General features: G+C 32.4%; 1 protein-coding gene across 10 annotated transcripts in view; it reads right to left on the bottom strand.

The window, feature by feature from the left end:
* Positions 1–21681, bottom strand: part of LOC145283523 (transcription factor collier-like) — a 581603-nt gene that overhangs the window by 521714 nt on the left and 38208 nt on the right. The gene's annotated exons all lie outside the window — the stretch shown is intronic.

Genomic DNA, 21681 nt, shown 5'->3' with positions numbered 1-21681 from the left:
TCTATAAACATATATACACATATATATAAACATACATACACATATGTATAAACATACATACACATATGTATAAACATACATACACATATGTATAAACATACATACACATACAATCTATAATTTTTTAAGTTTTGATATTAGCTCAGATCGTAGTATCATAGTACATAACGCTGGAGAGTTATGTTTTGATTTCGATTCTATCTGATGGCACCCAAGTCATATTTATTAAAACTTTAAATATATATTGGGTACAAGATAATAATTAATAGTGTTGGCTCTATAATGGTATAAATACGAAATGTGCATGAATTAAAATATTATATTTAAGCGTATTTTACGACAAGGTCATGCCGGGTTGCCTGTTATGCAAATGCATGTAGGTTTTTTACGAGGGAATTACTATTTATGAATGTTCGAAGGCCACTCGAGGATAAGGTTTAATGATTGTACAGTGCTGACAGCTTAGTGATCGTCAGTGGTGAAAATTGGGCAGCATTTAATTATTTAAAGGAACGTTTAAACTAGAATTTGTTTACATTAGACTTGATTACGATCATTTTGTAGATAGCTGGAAAATAGGCCAACAGAACAGAATCTCACAGGCAAGCAGTTCCAGGAAAAAAAAAGCTTTGATCATGGAATTTACCTTTTAATGTAGGTACAGATAGAGAGTGGGGACAATTGTTGATAGTCGTTGTAGATAGACGAGTGTTTTGTGAAAGTTTGACAGTGGACCATAGATTGGAGCTCAGACGAGCACTTGCCATTAAAATAACGATGGAGCAGAGACAGGCTAATAATAGCTTTTCTGTGGGAAATAGGTTGCAGAGATGAGAAAATGGAACCTCTTATTAAGTTTCGAAACCTGTTTTGAACTTAGTCCAAGCATCTCCTGGTCAGATGTCGAAACAGTATTCATTTTAGAACATGTCTATCAGAGCTCATTCAGATAGATTGTTGCGTCAAGATTGAGGTACCTGCTGGAGCGGTAGAATGGTGCAAGCAAGTGGGGATCAGAGCGTTCATGGTAAAAAGATAGAAGTTTGGTTTTGGATGCGTTAAAATTAACCAACCACCTATTGTTTAATTGTACCACGCGCTTAAGGTCCGAGGAGAGAGACTAAGAAATCGTGGTTCTTATTGGCTTTTGAAGTTTTGCCATAGATAGTGTGTGTGTGTGTGTGTGTGTGTGTGTGTGTGTGTGTGCGCGCGCATTGTTGTAGGCATGGTCTTAAGTGACAAAAAAAGAAACAAACTATGTAAAAATATTAACGCAAAAACATAATTAAAATATCCATATTTTCCCGATCTATCGACCCAACAGATGCTTGAAACTAATAGAAATTAAATAGAATTATTGTCAGAGTTTTTAATAGCCAACAACTTGAAATATAGGTGAAAAAAACAAACAAATGTTCAACAAATAAATGTTACCAAATGCAAGAATAAAAAAAAGCATTTAATAAATATCACAAATCGTGCGATTCTTCTGCCGATATCTTTTTAATCTTTGATTTTTGACAAATTATCAAGATTCCAACCGGTTGTAATAAAACCGCTAGTTTTTTTTTCTTTTAACTCAGCAGACTTAACATTACTTTTGTTAAAAGTAAATAAACGCTTTATGATAAGTTGAAACAAACTAAACTTATCTACCTATCTAGATAAGTTCACTTAAATGCCTTTGGTAACATTTATTGTATATTTATGTTTTTCACATTTTTTGTTGGCTATTGTAAAACATGTCCTTGCTGCCATTTAAGTTATCAACGTGCCTAAAGTTTCTGGGAGAAAGTTCGTAATTCCCAGAGTTTATGTATTGTACCCCCCCCCAAATGGCGGCGAAAATAGTTTTATGTCGGTATCTGGACCAACTTACTGAATTTAGCTCTAAGATCACAACTGCAATAGTGTTCCAAGAAATTGTCCTTCAAGAGAAGAAATGGCATGCCTATTAAAGAATGATCAAGAGAAACTTCTGTTAGTGCTAATCTCGTAGAAATCGCATCACGTGACATATATTGACCAATCATAACTTCTCAAGGGTGAATATTTGAAAAGGGGTTTGGAGCCAACGAAAGCAGATAAAAGTTTCAAGTTGTTCGCACATTCCAGTATATATACTATGTGTAGAAAAACTCCCGGACAACAATGGTCAGCTAACGAATATATATATATTAGTGGTGGGACGATTCCGATACAATTACCGATTGCGATTCTTTTAAAAGCCATAAAAATGTATTTTATTTTCAAATTACGGTAAAATAAAAATACATGAGACTAACGTACAAATACACTTGTGGGGGAGGATCTATAGATTTTAATTGTATTTATAATTTAAAATAAAACATTCAAAATTTTATCGTTGGAAATGGAAAATTAATTTCAAACAAAAATAAACAAAAAATAAGCAAATGAAATAATCGTTTTGGTATCGGAAAATTAACAAAAAGTTCCGAGTCCGATACAGAATCGGAGTTATCATTTTTATGATGACACCAGATTTCGATAGTCACCCATATATAGGAAGCACTACGCTTATAGGTCAACGTTTATACGTTAACACGTCTCGCTGGGGTTTAATAATTCTATTATGAACAAGTTCTTAAATTGATTAAAAATACTTTGGAACACTGACGAGACGGGTTACCGTCGAAAGCTTAGTCGATTTATTTAGAATCTTCGAAATGTTCATATAGTTTTATTCATACAATCTCTGCCGACGCATCTACCGCTTTAAAAAATGTGTTTTGGTACAGTTCAGCTTACATATATGTTGTTTTATTTAACTAACTTCCAATATATATAGAATAATGCATATCAAGGATTCGGGCATAAATAACGATATTTATAAATAATTGTTACAATAATTTACCCAAAACGCTGTTTCAAACGTGCCTTTCTCATTATTATAGAAGTTTTATGTGTCTTTTTCCCCGTCATATTCAAAAAGGGAGGCGAAATTTTGCGAATTTGCTACCTGGGGTAATGTCACTCACTTTTTGACTTGTCAGTAAATCATTTATGAGTTTCAGAATCAATAAATAAAACATAAAAGTGTATATAAAAACCTCAAACACAATTTTTGTTACCATTCTTATGTATATTTATTATAATAATATTTATATTATTATTTTCGTGTTATATTCATGCCATTTCTTTTTTTAATTATTATTTTATGATTGCACTCAGTTATTTATGATATTTATATCTTTATTATTATTATTAGGATAAGTTGGTTTAATATTAATTATTTTTATTGTTGTTATAATTATTATTCCCGTTAATATTATTATTATTACTATTATTTGTATTGACGATTTTGTTGCTTCCTCATGTTTATTATAGTTAACGTTGTTCTCATTATTAAACATGTTAGGATTAGATATTATTATTATTATTATTATTATTATTATTATTACTACTACTACTACTACTACTACATTATCTATTACTGTTATTGCTGTTTTTATTTTCGTTATGAAATTATTGTTGCTATTATTAAAGTTGTGTTATTCTATTTGTTGAGGTTCGTGAAATATCGAATGAAGTCAAAGTGAAACAAATAATGGACGTTGTTGTGACCCAACGGGTCACATGCACGTGTATTAATGAATATAATAAATATAAAATCATGATTACCAGCGGGAAGATAGAAAATATATACATGCGGGTGAGTTATAATGAATAATGTATCAAATAGTAATGGGCTGTATTCACGTTGCCCGCGAGACTTTGTACGAGAGCGAACGAGATTGATTTCTGACCTATTAATAAAATTTCAATCAATAGTTTCAGGTTTCTTTCGCACCATTTCAATATTTGTCTTACTATATATTTTTTTCTAATGCAGACGCCATTTTCTTGCGAGCAGCATCTTCTTTTAATTTAAAGTTTGAATTTAAAAACTAAATTAAAAAAAAACAATTTTGGAAAAAGAAATATAAAGTAAATGAAGAGAAAATGTTCGATTTAAATGTTGAAATAAGAGAATAATTCGTTCAAAAGTCTTGAATCAAGAAAGTTGAACACTTCCTGAAATAATTGCGAATAGCCATGAAGTATAAATAAATCTATATAAGACCCTAACTAAACAAAACCAACAAAAAATAACTTAATAAAAAATAGGAACTTGTGCAGTTTAGGTTTCAGAGACAAGTTTTTATTTTCATTTTTTTTTTTTTACATTATCTTCACTATTCTTAACATGGGAAGAGGACTGTTTTGTAACTGTACTTTCACTTAACTATTTATTAACTAAAAGATAATGCAAAACATGCAAAAAATTGTATCTCAAACATAAAAAGCACAAGTACCCTATTTATGTAAGTGCCTGGTTAGCCCCATCGGCATTCTCTGTTAAGAGCCACTCAGACGATAGCAATAAACTAAGACCTTTCTCAAATAGCGAAGGCAAAGTTTTTGAGGACAGACCTCTGGTACTGCAGAAGAAAAGAATTACACCGCAACCAACAGGAATCAGGTAATTACAGAAATGCTCTAGTCTCTGTTGACATTGGGGGCCGATGATAAAAATCCCTAGAAGCAGTGGGGGAAAAAAATTTCCCGGGCGATTAAGATTAAAAAAAGAAATGGTACTTTATTCTAGATACAGAAAAAAAGGGCTAATATATATTCTTCTGTAGAAAAGAAAGAAGTTTCAGTGTTAATCCCGTATTGATCTATTCGTGGCCCTTATTTGGCAGAGACGATCGGCCATTACGGCATGCGCGTTCCGGAAAGTTTGTGGAAGAGGATGCCGCCCGTCTGTCCGACATGAGTCTACAGATCATTACTGATAGTCTCCAATCGATGCAAAATTCGCCAAGAAGCAACGCTCTATTTGTAAACAAGCAGAAACGTTCTCGTCTGCCAAATTCCGGTTTTTGGCACCGTATAATCAACCCAATCCACCGACCAACAGAGTAAAGAAACGGTCTCTTCAATTCGTAGTCTTTATTTTTTTTGTTGTTTTGCTCATATTGTAAATTCACAGCTTCGCAAGTTTTTTTTTTATCTTATTTTAAGGTCGTAAAATTCAACAAAATAAAACACGAAAACCCACACGCAGTATCTGCGAACATATACAAATCATGAACTCTGGGCGGCATATATTTCCAATATTTCAATTCTGTTTTCGCTCACAGACACCTCAACTGTATGTTTCTTATTTCAATATATTATGAACGCGAAACTGGCTTCGGGCTTTCCGGCACCCTAGGCGTCCTTAATAATACTTTCACAAACGTTTTCACAATCATTGCCATAATAAAGATTTTGTGTCTGTATGTAATAAAATTCTCAGAATATTATTTAATAAGCAATACAAAGTTAAATAAAACCATTCGCTATACTTAGCTATACTACGAAATTCATATAATGCCCGGTGTTATTTAACATGTTTTCTCTAAATAATATTTCAACTTTTGTTTAGTAATTCGCAAACTTTATGTATTGTAACAAACTACCCATAATAAAAATGGCCGCTTAAATACTTTATGTCGGAACCTTAACCAACTTAGCGATTTGGGCTCTAAGATCACAACTGCACTAGCATTTAAGGAATATGGTCTTCAAGAGAAGAAATAGCGTGCCTATTAAAGGATGATCAACACAGTCTATTATACTAAGAAAATAAAATAAAAGAATTGAAAAGTTCTTATTTTTAGTGAAGTTTAGAGTTTGAGAATCATGAGACATTAGAAAAGTCAGATTAATTATTATAAAAGGTCGCCGAGAGGATTTCCAGATTCATTTGTACAAGATCACACCATTGATGAAAAGAAAATGCGATATACTTTTGTAACTATCATAGCTTAGAGTTTAGGTGCGAAAAACTGCAGAATAAATGCCACTGTGGAATGCATCGCTGAACGATGGACAACTATCTGTTCGAGATTATGTGGAAATAGGAATATAAGAGAGATAATCTTATGCAAACTCAAAGACACGAATGGATTGGCGTTGTGATTATATTTTACAATAGCTTGAAGAAATAATGTGTGTGTAAGAGAGAGAGAGAGAGAGAGAGAGAGAGAGAGAGAGAGAGAGAGAGAGAGAGAGAGAGAGAGAGAGAGAGAGATATTCGTTAGGAAGCAGTGTGCTGAAAACATAATACCATTATGTATATGTATGGAGAGAGAAATTTTACACATATTTTTAAAACTTTTTTTAACAGACCCAATGCATTGAAGAGAACTGTTAAATTGAAAACATAAAATGTTTTGAAAAACGGATTCTTACATTTTATTGTTTTGTTTTTTTTATATCTATATACCGTAACGTTGGCTAATGTGTTCGAAAAGCTTTACAGTTTTAAAATGTATTTCTAAAGGAAACTGATTTTTAAAACTTTATTTAAATCATTTAGTATTTCTCATAAACACTCATATTATTTGTATAAAAATAATAAAAACAAAAAAAAAAAAAAAGAAAAAAAAAAGAAAAGAAACATTTATTTCCGAAAAAAGTATTTATTTGAGATAAATCTAATAAACTCATTCTTTCATGCGTAATTCTTGATTCGTTTTTGTGTTGGGCCTAAAATGAGGGAGAAAGGGGGAACTGCGCAGGCGCGGAATCGAAAAGATAGTTTAAAGAGTATGGAAAAAAAAAAAAAGAAATTGATTTTAATGGCGTTCACTCTGCTTTCTTTCTTTCGCAATAAAGCTGATTAGCAGTCACGCTGCTATCAAAACAACGTCTTCGCGTCTTTTATTGCGGCCGACGTTCCCATTTATTAACTTACTATCCTATAATCCTATCAAGAACTGACACACCAAATATGCCTAAGCCCTCTACAACATCTTCAGTGTTGCTACTCGTTTGAAAGGAACGGTAACATCTTCCTCTTTCTGTCTCCGATTTCTGAAGAAAAATAAATAAATGAAACAAATCCTATAGCGAAGATGATGAAATACGTCAGGGCTTTATTTTATTTTCAAACAACTCTCTATCCGGCTTTTAAATCAATTTAACAAGGATTCACATACTGCGAGATTTTGAAGCAACGAACTTTTATGCTCGCCTTTTAATCGGTGTTGCTTTTATCCGAAATATACAGCCAGTATGTTCGAAGTCCAAGAAAAAATGATTCAAACGACACGTACTTTTGTAAACACATTTGATCTAGAGGATGAAACGCATACGGTAAAAATGTCGGATATTACAAATATATATATATATATATATATATATATATATATATATATATATATATATATTACACACACACTCACAAGATAATCTAAATCTCTTCGTTAAAAAAAGTTGAGCGGTTTAACGAGCTGATAAATATAATTATTACGATTTCGTTTTTTGTTTTTGAAGCTTGTGCTCATAACCTAGCAGCTAGGAGCTTAGATTTAATAAAACGGTTGAATTTCAATGTCATCTCGAAGCACTTGATCACTTAGTTACAGAAAATTGTTTAGTTAATCACGATTCATCAGCAGGGCTAGACGTATCGCATGTATTCACATTGAGAGTCGAAACCCGAACGGTCGGCCACAGCTAGATTTTAATCAGTCAAGTAACGCATTTATTTTACTAACTATCCACGAAGAAACAGAAATGATGAGGGCTTCGACAAAAGTTAAACTGCTGACGTGGGTCTGAAGGTTTCGAATCACGTGACAGGGAGAGAAATCATAATCCACACTGATGATTCCCGGAAAAAGACGAAACTTGTGAATAAGAATTTAATAATATTCATTGTAATACTATTTTGTACTATTAATACAAAGTCATCTGCATAGATGTGTCTATGTTTCATTCCTGTAGCACATCATTTAGCTTGATGATATTCTCCAAGGAAGTTAGTCATCTGCTATATCGGCATGCGCAAATGCAACATGAAAGCATGTGATATTGACCCTACTAGCTGGTAACCTAGAGCAAAAGTACGCACCATCCGGAGACAAACAGTAACCAAAGGCTTGACCACTGGGGAAAGTTTCATAGCAGAACAGGCGGAGACCAAAACATTATTTAGGAAGGCCAGTCAACAAAATCTAACGAACTACCAACACGACGCACCGACCTTTAGCTGCGATGTCTGTAACCGACAATGTAGATCGAAGATAGGCTTATCCAGCCACGGGAGACGGTTTTCAATCACAACCTTTACAGGCGCAACTCTAGATTGACGGATACGAACAAATTTTGCGGGAATAAAACATGGACATTTCTATAAAACTTATTTGCAATAAATACAATTTTCTATTAATACTAAGTCTTATTCGTGTACTAAGCAATGTTGAAATAATATAATTACACGTCTAAAACAAAAATAGGTTTAATGATCCTTAAATTCACTCTAGAATTGTTTATGAGTGTATAATTGTTAAGTCATAATAAACGGCAATTCTAAGCGACAGTATCCTGAATGTAACTTGGCTGTTACACTTTAACTATGTCGTTACATATCAAACCTCTCGGACTCGCACGTTGTCTGGTACCGTCGCAAAGGAATAAACAATACCAAAAAATGAAAGAAATAAAAGTTCAACTCAGCATTTTTTAAGTGCAAATAAAAAAAAACATTTAATCGCTGTTCTTCCAATAATAACGCATTTCATTATCTTTCAAAAAGTCTCTTCGCACACCCATGTGTTTTACAACCTGTCATAACATGTGTTTTTGAAAAATCTCCCCCAGCCACCTGACGTCGGTTATAGCAAGCGCTTTCTAGTCCTCGTTTTCACACGTCTATCTTCCCCGATCCGCAACTTGCTTTCCTTCTTGACCACATGGTATTTTTTTTATTTCCTTTTGTGACGCAACTCGTACACACTTTCAAATTTGCATATCGCTAAAACAACTGTTACTGCTAATATTTTTGCTAGTCAGCTATTCTACGGCTGCTGCTGATTTCATTAGTCGAGGCCCCGTTATGAGAGCGCACCGCTTCGTTACATGGAGATTGGAGATTCAATTTTCATTCCAGACGATAAGAATACAATTAGAAATTACTCAAGACCTCTATCTGATCACAAATGATGGAACATAGGTAAGCACCATCCCCGTTAATTAAAGTTTTTTTTGTTTATTACATGGAGATTTCAGAGTGCACACGAAGAAGGCCGAATGCTACACCGATTGAAACGTGAGAATAATAACCAAAAGAAGAACAGTTATAAAAATACAAATTATCACTCATCTAAAAAAAAAAAAAAAAAATCTTCAAACATTGTATTAATTAATCAACGCGTCTGTAAATCTTGAAACAATGGGAAAAGGCCGCTGGCAAAAAAATGGGAAAGAAATAAAACAAAACGTTAAAACTCGTAAAAATCACGATATAAATTGAAAGCGTAGAAATGTTCGATTTAACTTTGTCGCTATTTTTGTTCCAGCGCTGAATTTTATTTTATTTCATTGTGTTTCTGAACAATCTATTAAGGTTGGTGCTATTAAGCGAATTGTACGCATCGAGGGCAAAATACGATGAGGAAACGAAGGAAGCCATTTTGTTAACGGATGCTTTTATTTTTGCCCTGTGTTTCGGGGCAAATATTTCAACTTGCTGCCAATCTGTTCCACATACGACAGTTTGTTATTACGCTTTTTAAACTACGGTTTGATATTGTCAAATTCTTTCTGTGTAGAGTTCGATATCAGCATAATGGATGACGACGCTGACTTTAATTTCGGTGTTGAAACTTAAGGTGATATATTCTGATCGGATTGTGGGCTAACAACTACCGCGAAAGACGTGTACTCATAATTCACGTCAGCCATTTTTAAAACTAACTTCTGGGAGGTGACTGTAGCCAAGTGATTAACGACACTGACTGAAATCTTGGGTACACAAAGTTCGAGTTCAGTTCGTTCTGAAAATGTCTTTCGCATCGAGATGTTGGCAACCTTAACGTGGTCACTTCCGTAATTAATCAAATATCTTTTTTAGAAAGATACCAGGGAAAGAGCACACCTTCGCAGCAGCCCTGACAATGTCTTCAATGTATTTGTTTCAATTCATGTTGCTTGTGTATGTTAAGTTGTGGAGTTTGAACGAAAAGTTTTCAGATAACGTTTTATCAATCGTGACAATCGGCGGTTATAAGTTCCAAGTTGTTATACATGGAAAATGGCTTTCATATCTTCATATAAAAAAAGTTGTTTGTATTCATTTTTTAAAAAATATTTTCATTACATTTTTACCCCCAAAAAGGTACATTGCCACTTTGGTGTAGGGGCTACTATCAGGGGTAACAGCTACTGGGGTACTATGTAGGGAGTTGGGCAGCAAGATATCGGTTAACGTTACACTTGAACTTCTGCATGTCAGTACAGGGACCTGGAATGGAATTTCAAAGTCTAGCGGTTCTGGGGAAGAAACTACTGACGTAGAAAGATCTTTTACATCTAGGGATCTCTGTGTGGGGGTGGGATTTAGCTGCCTGTTGGGTTTGTCGAGGGTATTTACGGCCTGTGGGCACAAGTGCTTGCAGCTCGCCAGAGCATTCACCATTGAAATACTTATAGAACTGGCAGAGGGACATAACATTTCGTCGATGGGACAGAGGCTGAAGCTTAGATGACAGTTCAGGACCTATCAGATTTGCAACTCTCTTTTGAACCTTGCCTAAGAGACAGAGACTAGTAGCAGATGCACCAACCCAAATATGACAACAATATTCCATACATGGGCGAATGGTGGCCTTATAGAGGTACAGGATACTTTCGGGTGTTAGTATTTTTCTAGCACGGTAGAGAGCCCACCTTCTTCGCAGCGGTCCTGGACGAACTTGAACAATAGAGATTTAAGTGGCACCATGTAATATATAAAATGTATAATAAATCGATTCATATCGATTTGTTGGACTATTGTTTTAATCTTCAGTGTTATTTGCACAATGTTTCGGTCGATATGACGTCAGAACACTTTTTTCGGAATCCTGCACGGATTGTACTCTTTACTTCATCCACAAAGTAGCATACATTTGTTCTGTCACCTATGATTGGTTCGAAGTCTTAAATAATTCGCAATTGTATTTTTGTGAATCCTCAATCTCCAAAATTGTACCTTTCACAACTGAATTTTACCAAGTACTCCATCCACTCCTCGCAGACAAATTTCCGAGTTCGACAAAATACACCTGAAGATGGTTGGAAATTATATCGATCGTGAAACGTTGTGCAAACTGGTCAAAATGAAAACAGTAGTCCGAATAATACAAATAATTCAGTGTAGTATCTGTTCTATTAGTGCACTTCACCTTTTCTGTCCTTAGTCAGTGGAGGAGAGGCATTCATGACTGAAACATTTTTTTTCCTATCCAGATTAGCCCTTTCTGAGAAGCTACATTTTTCCCACATTGAAAATTGACCTTTTGTCTAACTCTGCCCTCGTGGGGAGGCAAGTATATAATACAAATAATCAATTCCCCATCTAAAAAAGAAAAAAAAAAATTTAAATCTGAAATAAATCGTTTTTTTTTTTTCCAAGTTTTTGATATTTTAAATTTTGCATAATAAATATTAGTAAGACTTGTTAAAAATTCATTTTAATATAAATATTTTTGTGATAGGCGTGGCTATAAAATAGTGTGCCACCATGTAAAAAGTTTGGGAACCACAGCTCGAAGGTTTCAGACATTGAGTTAGCGATTTTATAATTAAACTTTCAATGAGTGGACGTTCCATGAAACTGCATTAAAGCGTTATACTTTTTTCTATCACATAAGTTAATACAATTAAGAAATGCAGTTGTACAGCACATATATCTGAAGATAAGTTCAGAAAAAAAAAACGGCAGAAAAATAAACAAACCCATATGCCGTTCTTTTTATCGCTTTCGTTTATTTGGTGAGGATTTGCATCGTTACGTTAATCTACGATTAATCTGCACGATTAAGACAAACCAGTCGGATTATTAATTTATGGGAAATCATGGGATACTACATGAAAAGGTGGACGGGGAAGGAGGGAGGGAGTTTCGGAGTATAATTTTCTAGTGTCGAAATCTTAACGATAAACGTGTCCAACTATTTGTTTATGGAGGCTGAAACGGCAATTAAATTCCACGGTTGGACAAAATGAAGGCTTAAAAAATTATCCACTTACGAAAATTATATATATATATATATATATATATATATATATATATATATATATATATATATATAAAGGGTATGGTATGTGAGTTTTAGCAAATTCTCTTTTTTATAAGTTTTCACAAATTATTGAATAATTGCCAGAGATTTTTATCCTTGCTCCCCCAAATCAACAGAGATTAGGGCATTTCTATAATGACCTAGTCCCAGTTGATTGCGGTGCAATGCTGGTTCCGTGCAGTTCTAGGAGGTCCACTCTCCCAGGCTTCGTCTTTTATCTGTGAAAAGAGATTAGTTTATTGATTCAACTCTCTACATACATACAGCATGTCACTCCTACTCCCTACATCAAAGTGACACTGCGCCTTGTTTGGGGTGAAAATAGAATAAATTTAAAAAATCATCCGAGACGCCCTTATCGGGGAATACTCACGGGGCTGTCCAGACACTTTTTGCAGGCCAGAAAGTCCCTCCTTGTGGGCTCCGACTTAATCCCATTTTCCGACCCTGATGTCACAATTCTTACAGTGGAAACTACATACCTTCTAGCATCATTTGCTGACAGACAGGCAGACAGACAGGCAGACACAGACACACACACACACACACTACTAGCTAACTGAAAACAAAGTGTTTGATCATAGATTCTACAGAAGCTTATATAAATTATGTTTAAACATACATTATAGTGACGTGCCTTAGTTCCATCTATGCGATTTTTTTAAATCCAGTTTGGACAGATCAATGAAAGCAGATTATCCCCAACAGATAATGTATTGTATAGATTTTAAATAATATAATTTATAACACACAGAGGCACACGCCCATTGTGTATATATGTGTGTGTGTGTGTGCACGCGCGTTTCCTTAAAAAAAAAAAACGTTTATAATGTATGAACTCAATGAAGATGAATTACATCATCAGAGCATTTGAAAATTCTACCAAACTCCTCCGCTAATTTTGGATCTAAACACTTGAAATTTTACGTGTATTACTTTAACATGGATCAGACTTAATTTGATTTGAGCCTAAAACAATAAATGTTAAGGGGTCAAAGTTTAAAAAAAAACATGACCTCTTCGGTCTACCAAATTACTCAGCCAATTTTTGGTCTAAACATTTGAAATTTTACATAAAGTGCATTCAGACTTAGGGCAAGTTTTTTCATCGGCCGAAAATTTGGCTGCCAAGGCGGCAAAGTTAAAAAGATTTAACCTTTGCAGTCTCTAGCACACTATTCAGTCAATTTTGGGTCTAAACATTCGAAATATGCTTAAATATGATATTTTGATTGATGCAGATTTCGTATTTATTATTATGTGATATTGGACCCAATATATAGTGATGATTTAAAAAGTAAAAAAAAAAGACTCGTGTACCAAGAATCAAAACCAAAATGTTTAGCTTACGATTTATTTTTTCCTTTGACGTTAATGTCTGAGCTATGAAGACATGTTTGCTGCAAGACTAAAAATTAAAACATAAAACAAAAACTAATATGTTCCGCATGCATATTCATAATGATTTCGTTCGACCTTCACTTGGCACATTCCATTTTTAAAAAACTTCTCACACTTTGACATCGATTTTCCCCGACTAAGACCAAAATATAAAGTTTCGCATCGGTTAGAATACCTTATAAATTAAGATTCATGCCTGTAGATCAAAACCTAACAGAGGATTTTGGTAGGTAAAATTAAAAAAAAAAAATTAAACAAATATGTTCATACATAAATATACATGTAGAAAGAGGTTTCGTTTACTATAAACTTTATGCAAATATTACGCAAGTATGAATCATGTAGAATATCTACATGTATATAATTACACGTAATAGTTAACTAAAGATGATCATCCTATAAGAAAACCGTAAGATCTAATAATGAATTAATTAAAATGAATGTTTAAAAGAATATGCAAATTAGCTAGATCTTTTGCAGATGAATGCAATTCCACAACCCAGATAAGACAAAGTTGTATTTTATTTTTAAATAAATAGAGGAAAGTATTTTAATATGAATATCAATGCACAAAATCCTAATTATATATACATACATTATATATATATATATATATATATATATATATATATATATATATATATATATACGCACACACACATCCTTAAATTGAAGATCTACATAAGCATATAATTATGTATATGTTCTCACCCGCTAAGGAAACACTGAGCACTTGCCTATGTAGACTTTAATTTCTCCTTTTCCGTCTACAAGTCAATTACTGCCCACATCGCCCGCCACACACTTCCCCAAAACAAAATCTTGAGACAAACCTATCAAGTGACATCAAACACCGCATCTTCTCGCATTGTTTTTATAGCATCCTGGTGTTAAACCCAGCAGCTATTCACTTCTAAACTTCATTCCGCGCCTGGCGGTGACAATTTAACTATTACTCTTGCCCCTCTCTACCTTTCTTTTTATGTATTTTAGTAACGTCTGCAGTTTGACTTTAAACATAAGGGGTACTTTATTGTAAACAGACGCCTCTTTAAGTATCCGTGAACACGCGTTAATTAAGGACATCGGATCCAAAATCAGTTTACAAACTGAAGAATATTGGCTAGTGCTCTGGGATCTCATAGGGAACCATCAGGGAAAAATATGCATACAAAATTCTAATACAAAATACTTATCTCTCTCTCTCATATATATATATATATATATATATATATGTTGTTTACATATAAGTTATAGACAAAATAAAGTAAATATGGCGATATATATATGGATTTATTTAGCATTTTAATGAGGAAGAAACCATCATCGGTAAGCGGGGTTATAAATGCTTATAATTAGGCATTCTGAAGGCTACTACCTTTCATCAGAAGAGGAGAAAGGAGCGAGGTTACAAATACAAAGATATGTGACATCTAACTTATGATACATTAGGAAGGAAATGTTAAAATAAAGATAATCAGATATGGTGCTGAATATAAAAAAAGGTGGAGATAAATGAGAATAAAAAAAATAAAATAAGAGGAACATTAATGAGAACAAAAAAATGCATATCTATTTTAAATTGAAGATCTATATAACATACATAATCATCAAGTTAGCATAAAGTACTTGTTCTAAGCCAATCTAATATATACAAGACATTTGAATTGTTAAAACGGGGAAAGTTATAGACCGTTGGCTTAGAACAAGTGCTTTATGCTAACCTGATGGTTGTGTATAAGTTAAATTTGTGCCAATTTTTGTAGTACATTCTTATCCATATTTATCATTAAGTTCACGGATATCATATTATTTAGTTCACTGCACCTTATCATAATGGTCCCCAGAAATGTACAGCTAGAGCTGCCCTGTAGTATCCGAGTAAACTTCTAGAGTAAATGTGGCCTTGTGGTGACTAATCCCTAATTTTGCATCGAACGGATACTATAATACTTAGTTTGCTGCATTGACAAGGGTCCCTGGAAAGTTTTGCTCGGTTCGGTACTATAGTTTACAAGACAAAGTAGAATGGACAGCCACGCTGTCTATATAAGCTATCAGAAAAAAAAAAAACCTTAAACGGATCAGTCTAGGTTATAACAATATTAATCATCTCGTCAAGGTGTTCAACAATGGCATAAATATTTAAATGAAATTGAATATAACTCAGTATCATTATAACTAATGTTTATATATTTTTTACTTATATATATAGTGAGCAATTTATGAAATAGACCGTTTTCTTAGATCGATACACTGAACATTATAAATAGGTTTTTATCCACTGACACGTGTTTCGTCGTCTACGACTCATCATAATAGCTGAATCTAGCGAGATTCAAAATCTGAAACCCATTTTGAATCTCACTAGATTCAGCCACTCTAATGAGTCGTAGACGGCAAAACACGTCAGTGGATAATTATATTTTAAAAACATTATATATGCCGCTCCTCATTTGGAGGTATCAAATTGGTAAAAGGGAAAATTATTCACAACTCGCATTTAAGTAAAAGTGCACTTCCGTATAAATAACTAAATTCATTCAAAACTTATCTCAAAAATAAAAATAAATAAATAACATTATATATATATATATATATATATATATATATATATATATATATATATATATATATGTGCGCGTGTGTGTGCGTGAGAGAGAGGTAGGTAGGAGAAACCCTAATATGAACGCACATTTAAGATTTGAGAAAAGTATCTCCCGATCGGAGTCGAGGTGAAAGAAGGTTGTTCGAAGTGATAAAGAGGAAAGAGAGAAATGAGGTATTTTGTCGGCGGCAAGGCGGGGCAAAACAGGGAGGTTCGCCGTGTCAGGCGTTGCGGTGCGAGCGGGTAAAGGTGAGAGGGAGGAGGATTAGAAACTGACAAAGCGAGGTTAAAGAACAGAATTAATCCAGTTACGACTGACACCAAACACAACGAGTATAAGGAGACAACTAAAGGCAACGAGCGAAAACTTAAGAGGAACATAGCTTTATCCACGAGTGTACATAATCTGTACGGGCGGACAGACACGCCTCGGGAATGTGTATTGTTTTATATATAATTTGAAATTTTGTCAACATCGAAAGCGAGCCGAATCAAGACAGGAAATATTGCATTCACATCTTTTGTCTTATATCAATCTTTTACCTTATAATAAAGATATATATATATATATATATATATATATATATATAACCTGCGGTCTACTGTATACTCTGTCTTGTGGCAGTTATCTGCACCGCCAAAGGTAGGCAGTAATATAAAAAAAAACAAAAAACTGTGGTTGATCCTACACAAAGCCTTCACCACTATAATCAAATCATTTGTGTGGAATTCCGAGCAACTTGTTGTTGTGGCAGAAGTCCATCATATATATATATATATATATATATATATATATATATATATATATTGAGATGATTTATCGGAATCGGGAATCGAATAGTTTTTTTTGGATTATCGGAATCACACAGCAATCAGAAATTTGAGCCTAATTTCCTATTCCACAAACGATACATTTTTTTTCTTGTTTAAAACTTAATTTTCTATTGCTTGTAATAATGATAAAAACATATGATTCATAACTAATTATAAATCTAAAAGTTTATATTGCATAATAACGAATTTAAGTAAAAATTATACAGGAAAAAATGGCCCCTTAACAATGACACAGATAAAATTGGCATAGCTTATGTCGCTTGAATTTCTGACTTTGTGCCTGGAATATTTTTAAACTTATGCTTTTTTTACAAATATTATTGGCTACATACGTGCATACATGTTTCACCTGAGATTCTTTTCTTTAATGAAGACGCTACTGTCCTAAAGTAATTACAGCAGAAGCACGTATGCACATATGTAGCCAATAATGATTTTTTTATATAAACATACTATAATTACGTTCTGATAATCCTTGAACTCTTTATAAACACCGGTTCAAGTGGATTTACATCTAAGAACTACTGCGAGAAAATCATAGATTTTAAAACTTGTACAGAAATAGAAAAAAACTTATTGTGTATAAGGGAAATAACTTGTTCGGTATTCTGTAATTTAAATGTATTATTCAACTTACTGATTTTGATATTTCTTTTTGTTATAATCGACGTGTGTTGTACTAGTTGTCTGATAAAAACAAATATTTTTTAATAAACGAAATGGCAAACGAAAATGGGCTAGTCAGAATCAAAGTTTGACATATTAGCTCAAGCTCATATATATATATATATATATATATGCATACAAACATACACATTAAATAAGAATCAAATACCATACATACGAACACAATTCAATGTTGTAATTGTTTTTTTTGTTGTTGTTTTATTTATATATTTTATTGGATGGAAAAAACATTGAATCATACATAAAAGCATAAACAATATAAATTCAATTTGTTTTAATTGAATATATTAATATATCCGAATAAACAAATCTTTCAGCGGAAAATTTAAGTTTCGAAAAGTGACTAATACACACACAAATATATATATATATATATATATATATATATATATATATATATATATATACACCAAGATTTTTATCTCGTCCTGACAATACTGAATAGTATTTTACTTATTTTGGTTAAGTTTCACGTGTTAGTGTAAACAGATAACGATTGTTAAGGTTTCAAAGAAGGACGAAACGAGTAGGGGGCTTAATGCATAATACATTTTCACACAAAAAAAAAAAAAATCCCAACTGTTTGTAGGTGTGTTTATAAATAAAACAAATGATTACAAGCGTTCGTGTAACCTCACATAAGCAAATAAACAGTACATATACGCAAACAGTATTTTAGTCGCTATTTAGGATCTTCAGAGCAATGAGCGGTACACACACACACACACACGGTTCCAACCAGACGTTGTCCGGTAAGTAAAGATAACCTTGTGTATCTGCTCACAGCTCTTAAACGCATCATACAATTTTTGTTAGATTTCTTTTTACATTTTAAAATGAAGTAATTCGTCATCTTTTTTGCATATGAATGGATGGCGTAAATGAAAAAAAAAATAATGCAACTATTTCCTTATCTAACTATAGGAAAGTTGTTTCATCCGAATAATTTTTCCTCGATTGCATAAGCGACCCCAGATTAAATCAGAAGAACAACTGAATTATCTAAAATTTCTTTAAAAAATTTAACCCTTATTTAAACGAATTTGAAACTTGCCATCGATTTTTATAACAAATCAAATAAACATTATAAATATTTAATTTTAATACACTTATGTTCAAAATTAATAAATATTAGGCATATATATATATATATATATATATGCACACACACATATTTATACATTTACAAATATATACACGTATTTGTAATGTATACACAGATTAGAAAACCTACTCAAACATATCTACCAAAATATCCACATGCAACTCGACATACACACACACACATATATAAATAAAATCACGCGCAAACATTAAGGCATATACACACACATCTCTCTCTCTCTCTCTATATATATATATTTATTTAATTTAAACACATTATGAGTGATTTTGTAAAATTGTGCTTGTTTGTGGATGTTTGGCTTTGTATGGATATGTGTGTATACATTTGTCTCTCTCTCTGTCTCTCTCTCTATATATATATATATGGTTTATTAAACTGTTTTGCGCTTCAATAAACTGAACTTGATAAAATTAAACCTACAATTTAACTCTTAGGAAAATGATTATAAATCAATCTTTTCACCATTGTTTTGATCTGGTATTACCACATTTGTTATGTAGCTTGCAGGCATTTCAAAAATTTGTGCATGCTCGGCGTGTGTAGATGTGTGGAAGTGTGATGATGGTGGTTGTGATGACGATGTTTGTCAGCAGCCGACATGAAACATGTCATGCCTTGGGTGCCGCGGCATTTCTCATAGATATTTCCCGTTTTTCAAGCCAGCTGATTCGCGGCTCATATTCTATGTAGGCAAATGATAGTTACCTCGTCACCCCCACTCATTTTTTTTTATAGTGTGTGTATATTTTTTTTTTGGGGGGGGGGGGTAATACAAGTATCTGAATTCGTAAAATTTCTTGGACTAATTGACGTAAGTTATTCATTATGCTGCAAATGTTCTCGTATCGAAAAAATAAATGACGAGATATATATATATATATATATATATATATATATAACTACTAAATTTACTCACGTAAAATTAATATATGAAAGCATAGATTTATGCGTAAATTAAGTATTTACTTCAAAAGTGCTCAATACGTAGGTAGAACTAGTTAGTAATTTATAAAATATATATGGCGATTAAGCTTAATATAAATTACTCTCTCTCTCTCTCTCTCTATATATATATATATATATATATATATATATATATATATACATATATATATACGCACACACACGCTTTTCATTGCTTTTATTTATTGACTAATTCAGTATAACGCAGGTGTTTTTTTTTATCAAGATTAAATAACTGTATTAGTCAACTATTAACTGCAAAGGTTTGCCACTCAGACGAGTAAAGAAAAAAATACTGTGAAAAGAAAGTCGGATATAATTGTATATAAAATAAATATGAATAATTGTATTTCCACAAAACCTCTGGCCTTGAAGGGGATGAAGACTAAAAGTTTCTGCTATGGTTTCAAATGATTTAAAATAACAGCAAGGGGAGACTTCATTCAATATAATTCTTATATGTTATATCTCCTTCTTTTGGAAATAGGATACGACTATAAGAATATCTCCAGTATTAAATAATTCTTATACACTGTGAAATTTAATTCATGCTTGATAACCGAGAAGGGAGATATAACATACGAGAAAATCACATAGAAAAAAAATTAATTCATCAAAAGTTAAAAGCTAAGAAATATAAATTAGTTTTTTTCTTATTTCATGGAGATTTTTTTACAAATAAACCTTTTTTCTCCAGAGGAAATAATTAGCAAAATAATAATAAAAAAAAGGCTATAGAATTACTAGTCAGCACACACACACACACACACAACTTGAATGCCATATTAGACATTGTCCTAGAGTGTCTGAGAACCTTGAAGTAAAAATGGAGCATATTATATATATATATATATATATATATATATATATATATAATAAAAGATAACTATATACATAAATTAAAATAATTATGTGTATATGTGTTTATATGTGCAATTCACGCCTAAACTTAACCAATCATAAGTTATGGAACACATCCGTTAAATATAAGGAGTTTCGTTTTAGTTCGGGGTTAACAATGAGGGACGACTTCGTAAAGGTTCGATTCTTTAGAAATTTGAATCAATTCATGAATATTCCAAATGTTCGGTTTATTTGAAACATTTTTAAGCGTTTTAAACACAATATGAACATAATTTCCTATTTTCTAAAATTGAATATTCCAGAATTTCATCGAATTTAATCCATAGACATTAGATACGAATTTGATCCATAGATATTGGATACGAATTAAGCAAGATTTCCTGAATTTAAATTTCCTATTGAAACCCCTTAAGCTTAAGCATTGAAATTCTTAGACATTTTGTAGAATCAAAATCATTGAAAGCGTTTTGATAGAAATTATTACAAAGACTCTAAATACAAGATTTAGTATCATAAGATTTTCTGTGCTTATATTGAGTATTGTGTTTACAACATTTCGGTCGATGTAACTTCAGGCCTTCTTCAGATTATCTTGACGAACTTTGGAATGTTTTTGTCGAATTTAGGAATTTGGACGAACTTTCGAAGATCGGAGGATAAATCGACCGAAATGTTGTGAAAATGGCAATCAAGATGAGAAAAATAGTCCGAAGATTCCAAATAATACGAATAACTAATCCTTATTCAGAAATTAACACCATAACTTGCTTTCAATCGGCGTAAATTTTCATAAAAATGGTGCAAAAATGTTCAGTTCGGGGAATTAATTTTACAGTGTATTTTATTTCTGTGATAAAGAACGGATATTAAGGTAAGATTTGTTTAAATATTTTTAAAAATAAAAATAAAATAATAAAAATATAAATAAAGTATAAATAAAGTATAAATAAAATATAAATAAAATATAAATAAAATATAAATAAAATATAAATAAAATAAAACCTCAAGTATAATTTATTTTTAATTTAAAAACTAATCAAATATGAACATGTTTAATAGTTTGAACTTTGAAATAGAAA

Source organism: Euprymna scolopes, chromosome 8, assembly GCF_053919585.1.
Source record: "Euprymna scolopes isolate OS-2025 chromosome 8, ASM5391958v1, whole genome shotgun sequence".
NCBI lineage: Eukaryota > Metazoa > Mollusca > Cephalopoda > Sepiida > Sepiolidae > Euprymna > Euprymna scolopes.
This window is presented reverse-complemented; position numbering and strand designations above follow the sequence as displayed.